The sequence below is a fragment of the Tamandua tetradactyla genome, chromosome 5, assembly GCF_023851605.1.
Source record: "Tamandua tetradactyla isolate mTamTet1 chromosome 5, mTamTet1.pri, whole genome shotgun sequence".
NCBI lineage: Eukaryota > Metazoa > Chordata > Mammalia > Pilosa > Myrmecophagidae > Tamandua > Tamandua tetradactyla.
The window spans coordinates 118809344-118821263 of NC_135331.1; the positions used below are offsets into that span (position 1 = coordinate 118809344).

An 11920-nucleotide genomic window follows, 5' to 3' on the forward strand; every position below is an offset into this window, starting at 1 on the left:
ATTGGTTTTCTATAGTATGTATCATTTAGCAATTCACAAGGTTGATTACTGATTGGTCTTTGGAAAGTGCTTTGAAAATAGTAATCCAGACAGTATTGCAAATTAAGTCTAACTGTACAAGGAAAATATTTATTCTGCTGCAAGCAAACAAAGAACCTAACGACAAAGGCTTAATTCTGCCTGAGGGTTTTAATTTGTTTCTTTTGTTGTTTTGTTTTCCTCATTCAATTACAAATAAGAGCCACAGAAAAGGTCTTCAAAATTATTTAGATAATTTCACTGAAAAGAAGAAAGAACTAAACATTCAGATAGACAAGTAATGCCCTGCTTCCAAGAAATAAAGATAGAAAATGTTCAATACTACAACATCCTAGTTAACTACTGAACACAGTGATAAAGAAAAAATTCTGTAGCTATCCAGTGGTCTTCTGCTGCTTGTATTCAACCTGTTTTTTCTAAGATTCTTTTGTTGTTGCTTGGTTCTGGCTCTAGTTTTTGTTGGCTTGTTTGTTTTTCCATTAGCCCCAAATATAAGATGATCTTTTGTTATCCTTTAAGTTTTAAGGGTAAGTTGCTATAAAAGATTATTGGAAGAAAATGTATGCTTAAGTGGCCTTGTTTGTGGTGGGCTACACTAAACTAATGCCCTGTTTCAACACAGTCCTTCTGCTTGCAGTATCTGAGAGCTCTAAAGCATTCATTTTCTTCAATTCACTACCATTTTTTTTCTTTTGCCCTAGACTTCACCTATGAGCATATACCATCCTGCAAATGGCTTCACCATTCACCCAGTTAACCAGGCTTCAAAACATATTATCATCATCGACTCCCTTTTCCTTTTGAATACAAATAATCACTTGCCAAATATTTTCTCAAAAACAATATACCTAAAGGTAGGTTATTCTAACATTGGTCCAGTGAACTCAGAGCTGGATCAGCTTCCCAGTGATTCTCCTGCCCTTGTCTTCATGATTATAAGACGGCTGCAGCATATCCAAGCATTAGGTCCACTCTGACATTGCCTTCTGCAGGAAAGAAGGGAGAGGCTTCTCTCTCCTTGTACAATTTTATTCATTTTTAGAAAGGGAATCTTTCCTATAAGTCCCCTAAACTTAGCTTCAGATCACATTCATCAAAATTACATCCAATGTGCCTGTATTAATAATCACGAAGCAGGCTAAGAAAGTGAATATCTGGTTTTTAGCCTCTATGGCTGGATATTTCTTCTGCCAGCCAAGACAAAGAGGTTTAGAGATCAGCTATTGGTTAGGCAATCATCAATATCTACCACAAATGCCAATTATTCCATTTTGAACTTTACATGAAAAAGTTTTCTTTCCATTTTTTAGCAGCACATTTAGCTTTTCACTTGTTCAGAACCAGACACATAGCCTTTCTGATAACAATTCCACAGTTGATGGCAAAGGAAAATTCTAAGATTAGAAAAGGAGCCATTTCCTGTCCTTTACTTCAGGAAGGGTGTTCCCAGTACTATGTTAGTCAGGAGGAAGAAAATTAAGCATTTAAATATCTTTGACATTTAAAAGCTACTAAAAATGAATTAAATTATAATGGTAATAACTTATGTTTATATAGCACTTCATGCTTTTCAAAATACTTTTAACTATATTATCTTCCACATGGTAGAGGAGTCATCAATACTTAAAATGACTTTGCTAAAGGAGTACAGCTAATTAGTTCATACCCCTTATAGTAAAGCTGCAAGACTCACATTTACTTCTCTTCCCTATGACTCTGACCTTACCAGAGGAAATGATTGCCACAAGCATGTAGCATCATGACACATGGGACTCTGCTCTGCAGCCTCAGCGTCATTTCTCCAGCTAGGGTAACCTTGGACAGCACCTGGGTGGAATGTGCAGGCCCCTCACCTGCTCTTAGACTCCTCAAACTCCTTGAGACCAGAGTGGCCATACTGTTCTGTCTGTGACTTTGCTGTAACCTAATCTTCACTGTAATTGTCACTAAATAAGCCCTAAATTGGAAAATAAAAACATCATCATATAAACAATCGAATCATTAAAGATTTTTTTTCTTCTTTGAGAACCACTGCAAACATAGGTCAATTAAATAAGAAATTTTCAGACTGCACAGACTCAAAATGATGGAGTAGGAGTTTTACAGATTACTTCCCTCTAACAAAAAAATAAATGAACTCTAAAAAGGGATTGGAATTGACTAGGTGGTAACCTTGAAGCCAGACTGGATGTTTAGAATAACCATAGGAGTGCCAGATAAAGGGAGAGGCTCCAAGAGTTCAGCTTTTGTCAGTGAAAGCACAAATCAGCCATCAGCCCCCATTCCTCAGTCATGACAGCAGCTATGGAAATGCAGTGTGGCTGGGAATCACTGCCAGGATTCTACCCTCCACCCCCACAAAACCCTGTAAGCAGCGGGGTTGGGGCCAGGACAGGCAGAGAAAACCTTATTCTTCAAAAATTGGTGTCATGGTCAGTTTCATGTGTCAACTTGGCCAGGTGGTGGTGTCTGTTTGTTTGGTTGGGCAAGTGCTGGCCTGTTTGCTGTTATGAGGACATTTCATAGAAGTAAATCATGATCATCTTGGCTGTATCCACAGCTGATTGCATTTGTAATCAGCCAAGGGGAGTATCTTCTGCAATCTAATCATTGGAAGGCTTTTAAGGAGGATTCAGAAGAGATTCTCTTCCTGTTTGGCCGGTGAGCCTCTCCTGAGGAATTCATCCAGACCCTTCATCAGAATTGTCAGCTTCACAGCCTGCCTGCAGATTTTGGCCTCTACATTCCCACAGTTACATGAGACACATCCATAAATTTTATACCTATGGATATTTTACTCTCTTTCTTTCTTTTCTTGTTTGTTTGTTTTTTTTTCTCTCTCTCTCTCCCTCTTTCTTGGTCTTAGTCTGGTAGACTGAAGAGTGGGAAAAATAGATTTTTCAGTTATCACAATGCAATACTAAGAAATTTCAATGCTCAACAAAAAATTACAAAATATGTAAGGCTATTATACTATAACTATTTCCCAGTCACAGGAAAAAAGAATTTAGCAGAACTATTCCACAGGAAGCTTAGTTTCTGAAATCACTAGTAAAAGATCTTAGATCAACGCTCTTAAATAAGATAAATGAACTAAAGGAAAACATGGGGAAAGAACTAAAGGAAATCAAGAAAAAAGTAGAGGAACAAAATGAGAATTTCAATATGAGATACAGATTATAAAGAAGAATCAAATGGAAATTCTGAAGCTGACAAATACAATAACTGAAGTGAGAAATCCAAAAGGAGTTCAACAACAGATTAGAGGAGAGAGGAGAAAGAATGTGTGAACCTGAAGGCAAGACAACCGAATTGTCCAGTCTGAGAAGCAGAAAAAAAAACAGTAATGAAAAAAAATGAGCATAGACTAAGGACACCATCAAGCACATGCATATATGCATCAAAGAGTCTCAAAAGGAGAAAAGAGAAATAAAGGGGAAAAAATTATTTGAGGACAGATGACTGAAAATATCCCAAGTCTGATAAGTTTGTATATTCATATATTTTAAGAAACTAAAACTGCAAATCAGGATGAACCCAAAGATATATAAACCAAGACATATTATAATCAAACTGCCAAAAGACAGAATGTTAAAAACAACAAGAAAAAAGTGACATTCTTATGGAAGAATATAAATGCTAGTATTAATGCAGTTTTCATCTATAATGTTATACTTTAATTCTTTTGTGGCTTGAAATTGAAATGGATGTAAAATAAACATAAGCCTTTGTTACTGGGCACACAATACATAAATATGTAATTTGGAAGGAGCCACATAAAAGGGAGGGTCATAGCAGCAAAGGAACAGAATATGTGTAGGTTGATGAAATTAAGTTGTTATCAATGTAAACTAAATTGTAGTAAATTTAAGATGCTCAATGTAATCCCCATGGTTACCATGAAGAAAATAACAAATTTTAACAAAGCAGGGAATAAAAAGTGATTCAAAATCACTCATTATAAAAGTTTATCTAAATAAAAAGGAAAGTAGTAATGGAGGAAAGGAGGGATAAAAAAAGTATAAGGCTTACAAGAAAAAACAATTAGCAAAATGGCAGAAGTAAATCTTGCACTTTCAATAATTAACTTAAATGAAAATTGACTAATGTCTCCAATCAAAAAGTAGGGACTGTCAAAATGGATAAAGAACCATAACCAATTATAATCTGTTTACAAGAGACTCATCTTAGTTCCAAAGACACAAACAGGTTGAATGTGAAAGAATGTAAAAAAAAGCAGTCCATGAAAATAGTAATTCAAAGAGAGTTGGAGGCAGGGGATGCAAGGGCAGTTCAGTGGTAGAATTCTCACCTGACATCAGGAGACCAGGGCTCGATTCCTAGCCCATGAACTCCCCACCCCACCCCCCACAAAAAAATCAACAAATGGTGCTGCAATAGTGAGTTAGTCACATGGAAAAAGAATGTCCCCACCATACAGCATACAAAATAAATTAATAAATAAAAGAGTGCTGGGTGGCTATACTGATAGCAGAAGAAATAGACTTTAAATAAAAAACTATTACAAAAGACAAACAAGGACATTATATATCAATAAAAGAGTCAATTTAAAAATTAACAATTATTAACATATATGCACCTAACAACAGGACATCAAAATATTTGAGGCAAACACTGACAGAATTGAAGGAAGAAATACACAGTTCTACAATAATAGTTGAGGATTCCAATACAACACTTTCAATACTAGATAGAACAGCTAGACAGAAAATCAATAAAGAAATAGAGTACCTGAATAACACTATAAGCCAAACAGATCTAATAGACATATATGGAACAGCCCACCCAGCAACAGCACGGCATGCATTCTTTTCAATTGCACGTGGATTATTCTCCAGGATAGACCATATTTTAGGGCACAAGAGAAGTCTTAATAAATTTTAAAATATGAAACCATATGAAGTAATTTTTCTGGCCACAATGGAGTAAAACTAGAAACTAATAATAGATGAAAAACTGTAAAATTTAACAGTCTTAAACAAAAAAAATGGGTGAAAAAAATTACAAGGAAAATTAGAAAATACCTAGAGAGAAGTGAGAATGAAAACACACCTTACCAAAAGTTATGGGAGGCAGTGTAAGCAGTGCCCAGATAGAATTTTATAGCTATGAATGCCTACATTTAAAAAGAACGCTCTCAAACTAATAACTTAATGTCATATCTTGAGGAAATATGAAAAGAAAATCCAAAGTGCAGGTTGGTAGAAGGAAGGGGATAATTATGATTACAGAAGGGTAAGTAAAATACAGAACAGAAAAACAATTGAGAGAATCAATAGAACAAAAAAAATTGATTGTTCAAAAAAAAACATATTAAAAAAAGCAATAAAATTTGCAAGTCTTTGGCCAGACTGACAAAGAAACAGAGAAAAGTCTGAGAACATTATGAACTACTGTACACCAACATATTAGAAAATTTAGATAAAGTTGAAAAATTCATATAAATACACAAACTACCTGAGTTGACCCAAAAAGAAATAGAAATCCTAAAGAAACATTAACAAGTACACAGAGAGAATAAACAACGAAAACCTTTCACCAAAGAAAAGCCCATGACCAGATTGCTTCACTAGTGAATTTTACCAAACATTTAAAGAAGAAATAACACCAACTCCTCTGAAATTCTTCCAAATAATTGAAGAGAAGAGAACACCTCCTAATTCATTTTATGAGTCCAACCTTCCCCTGATACTAAAGCCTGATAAAGACATCACAAAAATAGAAAATCATTAGACTTTCCCTAATGAATATAGACACAAAAATCCTTAAGAAAATAATAATAAACTAAATCCAAAATAATAGCAAACCAAAGTTAATAGCACATTAAAATGGTTATTTACTCTGGCCAAGTGAGATTTCTCCCAGAAATTCAAGAGTAGTTCAATTCCAACATTCAGTAATGTAATACACTATATAAATAGAAAAAAGGAAATAAAAACACAAAGTCCAGCACCCTTTCTTTATAAAAACACTTAGCTCAGAAACCTAGGAATAAAAGGGAAGTATCTCAACATTATAAAAGCAACTAACAAAATACCCACAGCTAACTTTATATTAAATAGTGAAAGACTTAAAGCCTTTCCCACAAAATAATGAACAAAAGCAAGGATGTTTATGTACATCATTGATATTCCTATTGTACTAAAAGGCCTAGTTAGAGCTATTGGCAAAAGAAAGAAATAAAAGTTATTCAAGTTGGAAAGCAAGTACAACTCTATCTATTTACAGATGACTTGACAACATATATAGAAAATTCAAAGGAATCCACAATAAAACTGTTAGTCAATAAATGATTTCAACAAAGTGGGGGGTACAAATCAACACACAAAAAATCAATTTTGTTTCTATACATAAGCAATGAACAATCTGAACAGGAAATTAAAATATCAATTCCATTTGCAAAATTACCTAAAAGAAGGCACTGCGATGGTGGCTCAGTAGCAAAATCCTCATCTGTCATGCCAGAGACCCCGGTTCGAGACCCAGAGCCTGCCCATGCAAAAAAAAAAAGGTAAAAAGAAATTACCAAAAAGAATAAAATACCAAGTGTGCTGGTTTGAAAGGATGCATGTCCCCTAGAAAACCAATGTTTTAACCTTAATCTCATTTTGTAAAGGCAGCCATTTTTTCTAATCTCTATTCAGTACTGTATGTTTGAAACTATAATTAGATGATCTCCCTGGAGATGTGATGTAGTCAAGAGTGGTTGTTAAACTAGATTAGGTGACGACATGTCTCTACCCATTTGAGTGGGTCTTGATTAGTTTCTGAAGTCCTATAAAAAAGGAAACATTTTGAAGAATAGGAGATCCAGAGAGAGCCAGAGAAGAATGACATAGTCATGAGAAGCAGGGAGCTCATTAGTCAGCGACCTTTGGAGATGAAGAAGGAAAACACCTCCCAGGAAGCTTCATGAAACAGGAAACCAGGAGATAAAGCTAGCAGATGATGCTGTGTTCGCCATGTGTCCTTCCAGATGAGAGAGAAGCCCTGGCCATGTTCGCCATGTGCCTTCTCACTTGAGAGAGAAACACTGAACTTCATTGGCCTTCTTGAACCAAGGTATCTTTCCCTGGATGGATACCTTTGATTGACATTTCTAGAGACTTGTTTTATTTGGGACATTTTCTTGGCCTTAGAACTGTAAACTAGCAACTTAATAAATTCCCCTTTTTAAAAGGCATTCTGTTTGTGGTATATTGCATTCTGGTAGCTAGCAAACTAGAACACCAAGGAATAAATTTAAATAAGAATATAAAAGGCAAATACATTGAAAACTACAAAAACACTGCTGAAAGGAATTAAGGAAGACCTACATAAATGGTGAAACATCCCATATTTACGGCTTGGAAAACTTAATATTGTTAAGATGTCAATATTGCCAAAAGTGATTCTGCCAATTCTATGCAATCCCTATGAAAATCCCAGCAGCCTTGTTTGCAGCACTGGAAAAGCCAATCCTCAAAGTCATATGCAACTGAAAGGGATCCCAAATAGCCAAAACAATTTAGTAAAAGAACAAAGGTGGAGGACTCACACTTCCCATTTTCAAACTGTACTACAAAGTTAAAGTAATCAAAATGGTGTGATACTTTCATAAAGACAGACATATAAACCAATGCATAGAATTAAAAGTACAGAAATAAAGCACACATCTATGGCCAATTGATTATTGGCAAGGGTGCTAAGTACATGCAATGGTGAATGAATAGTCTCTTCAACAAATGTTGTCAGGAAAACTAGATATCCACATGCACAATAATGATGTTAGACCATTACCTCACACCATATACAAAAATTAACTCAAAATGAATCAAAGACCTAAATAGAAGAGCTAAAATTGTAAAAGATAACACAGGGGAAAATCTTAGAAAATAACATAGGAGTAAATCTTCATGACCTAGTGTTTTAATTCCTGACTGCGAAAACAAATATCATGCAATGGGTTGGCTTAACAATAGCAATTTATTGGCTTATGATTTCAGAAACTAGAAGGCTTGCTTCCTTCTGGGTCAGCATCTTCTGGCTGGCCTGCAATCTTCAGAATTCCTTGGCTTTTACATCACATGACAATATATTACTTTCTCTTCCAGGTACTTTTGACTTTCAGCTTCTTGCTTCTCCTATTTCTGTGTTCAATTTATTTGCTTATAAGGACTTCAACCATATTGGATTAAGGCTGACCTTCATTCAGTTTGGGTACAGCTTAACTAATAACATCTTCAAAGGTCCTGTTTACAAATGGGTTCACACCCACAGGACCAGGGGTTGGTAACTGAACATGTCTTTTATGGGCAACATGATTCAATCCCCCACAGTACTATGGACCTCAAAAAGACGTCTTCTTCCCACATGCAAAATACATTCTTTCCACCACAATGTCCTAAGCCTTAATCATTCCAGTAACAACAATGAGTACAAAGTCTCATCAAAATTGGCTAATAGGTGTGGTCCAACCTATGACAATATTGCTCTGCCTGATCGACCTGCAAAACTACTTATCTGCTTCCAGTATACATTGGCTTATCCAATGCAATAGGATAAGCATTTCCATTTCAGAAGGAATAAATTGAAAGGAAAACAGAAATAATGGGTCTCAAACAAGTTCAAAACACAGCAGGGCACCCTTCATTGGATCCCAAGGTCTGAGAGCTATCCGTGGCTTGATTCTTTGTCCTCCAGGCAAAAATCAGCATGTGTAGGAGTTATACTCTCCCCAAATACTGAAGGATAAGCCCCACCTTCTCTCAACAATAGAATGGTGGTCAGTCTCTCAAGGAATGGCAGGACTCTTAGTTTTGGGATGGGGGTGTGGAGGCACTCTTCTTGGAGAGTGGGGTCCAAGGATCATCTTTCCAAGCACAGTGGCAGGCCTGTTCTTTTACATGTGGGTGGGCTGCTCTCTTGGCCCAAGACCTCTTCAGTCCAGACCTCAGCTTCCATGGTTCAGTCCCTGAAGTCATTCTCTATTCTATTTGTCCCTTCTGTATCTTTCAGGCATTGCTTCTGCTCCCACAGTTTTCACAAAAACCTTCTCAGCTTTGCATTCAGTTCCAGGTCTTCCAAAGATCAGGAAATAGATTTCCACAGATGGTTCCTGGATAACTGCATTTCCCCAATTCTGACATCCACTGAAATGGCTAACTGTACCCATTTTCAGCTACTCTCTCTTTAGCAAATAGTTGTTCAGTTAAACTGTCACAGGGAATGCTGTCCTCAGGGGGCTCACTTACCAAAGACCCAGGAAGGACCCTAATAGAGGCATTTTTGGATAGACAAGGAATTTTTCAAATCCTCTATTGTTGGTTTCCTTGTGATGATAAGCTCATTTCTCATCATTTCTCAGAGAATCTTTTTCCTCTTACGTTTTACTATATGCTGTAATGAGAAGCCAGTCTACAGCGTCTACACTTAGCTTGGAAATCTCCTCAGCTAATGTCCAAGTTCATAACAAGGACTGACTTCCTTCCTATTTCCAATAACACATTCATCATTTCCTTCTAAGATCTAATAGGAAGCAGCTTTAATGTCCATATTTTTCTATCAGACTCTCCAAAGCAATCTAATCTTCTTCATTCAAGAGCCACACAAATCTTCCAGCCTCTACCCTTTACCCAATTCCAAAGCCATTTCCAACCTTTGGGGGGAAAAATGCTATTTATAACAGCAATTTATAATAGCAAGACACAAAAGGACAAATATTGTATATGATGATTTATAACAGATGTCTGGAAATAAATTCACACTAAGTAGATTATAGGTTAGTAGGTGATGGGCTTAGAGAGTAAAAGGGGGCACGTTTTTGATGGATATGGAGTGTGTGTAAGTAAAATTAATTCTTTAAAATAGAAGAGAGGACTTCTGAGAAGAGGGTGGACTAAGGTACACCTGCTGCTGCCACCACTCCTCAGCTTGATTCCACCTCCCTGCCAGCGCTGGGGTGGCAGCCACAGCAGCGGAGGAGCTGGAGCCAGAAGGCATGCTCTGTTGAGAGTTGAAAAGGAGAGTGCCTGAGCCTTCTGCCGCATGGACTCCCTCCCAGGGCCTAGGAGGGCACCAGCAGCGGAAACCCCTGGGCCTCCACGTGGCAGAACCTGAGCGCCCCCCATGCTTTCATGTGCTGCCACCCTCTTCTCTTTTGTTTCTCTTCTAGCCACTGCCATTATTTCAGCTCTTCATTACAGCAACGGAGCCGCCATCTTCCCTCCACTTGAGGCACCAGGACCCCCCCAAATGAGGACCCCACCAGCAAGTAAAGGCTGCCTCAAGGGCAACCTGCAGTCGGCTGGCAACAAGCTTCGATTCTTGAATGTCTGTGTGCCCAACTTGTACATGTGCCAGACACATGTACGAGAAAGACAAAGTAAGCATACTGCAACATCCAGATGGCACAGTTTTCAAACAGTTTCAGCCCTCTCCACCAAGAGAGCTAGAATTCTATAATATGGTAGATGCTGCTGATTATAGTGACAATGTTCTTCTAGAACTACTGCAATATTGACCAAAATATAGCAACTGGTCACCTCCCACTGTAACAAATGATTTATACCTAAAACTGGAAGATATGACTCATAAATTTTTTATGCCCCATATAATCAATGTAATGATAGGGCAAAAAAGCTATGATCCTGAGATCATCTGAGAAGATTCAGCAACAGTTCAACAAGCACCCATCGATGCTTTGGGTTTTTGGTGCTTGGCATGAGGGTCTATCGTGTTCATTCTGATTGTTAGGAGACACAATCAGCACTATGGAAGAAGTTTAACAAAATCAATAAAGGATAGAGTCTTCAGGTTTTTTTCATAACAGGTTCTGCTTAAGAAAAGATGCTGTTGGTGCCAGTATTCAGAAAACAGAAAATTCTACAGTGGTTTGAAAGCCAGAAGCAGCTTAACTTTTATGCAAGTTCATCACTGTTTGTTTATGAAGGTTCTTCTCTGCTAACCACCACAAAATTGAACAAAAGAACTTTGGCAGAAAAATTTTTGTCCAAAGGATCACAGTTAGATACAGAAGTACTGGAGAACATTAATAACTTTCATGTGTTAAGTTCCACAGTAAATGGAAAAATAAAGGCTTCAGTAGGCGAAATCTTGTCTAAAATATATGCTCATTATAGAAAAAAAAAGGCATCACAGTCAGACTTCATTGAAAAGTGAAAATATGAAGCAGGACAGTGGGTGAAAGAACATGTCATGGGAACATTTATATGGAAATGTATTTTTCAAAGCAGACAAAGTTTTCTACCACCTTCCCACTGGTTGCCAAGATGTTGCAGAAGTAGAGGTGTGAATGATAGATTTTGCTCATGTGTTTCCTAGCAACACAGAAGATGACCGATATGTTTACGGGCTAAAGCATTTAATTACTGTACTGCAAGATATTTTAGATGATTGAATCCTTTACTGCAATCTTTTTAAAAAGGTGGGCCAATCATAATGAAGAGCAACAGTCACTATCTCTGTACTTGCAATGCTATGTACAATATTTGTTTTGTGAATCTGTATTTTATTTGTCTTTATACTTTTGGTAGAAGGGTTAACGTTTTAGTAATCTTACTCAGGAAAACTAATTATTTGTTCATTAGAAAACAATGAAGAGCAAAGAAACTTAGGAAGGTTAAGCAGTAAGCTGGGAATGTGGTGTTACATGGCTTAAACATTTATTTGATTCAAGCAAGATACCAACCATTATTCAGTCATTAAGAATTTAGTTAGCTTTCTGTAGCCAATTTATCATGAAATCTCAGTCCACCCAAACTTGACAATGAGCCATAGCTAAACTATTTAATTATTGAAACTCCCACAGAAATCTAGAAAACACAGGTTAGCATCTGTAGCATTGCAATGAATGAAGTTA

At 36.9% G+C, this 11920-nt stretch overlaps 1 pseudogene; it reads left to right on the top strand.

Moving 5' to 3' along the window:
* The first annotated feature begins 9831 nt into the window (after positions 1-9831).
* On the top strand, positions 9832-11458 carry LOC143683305 (inositol polyphosphate multikinase pseudogene; annotated as a pseudogene).
* The last annotated feature ends 462 nt before the right edge of the window (positions 11459-11920 follow it).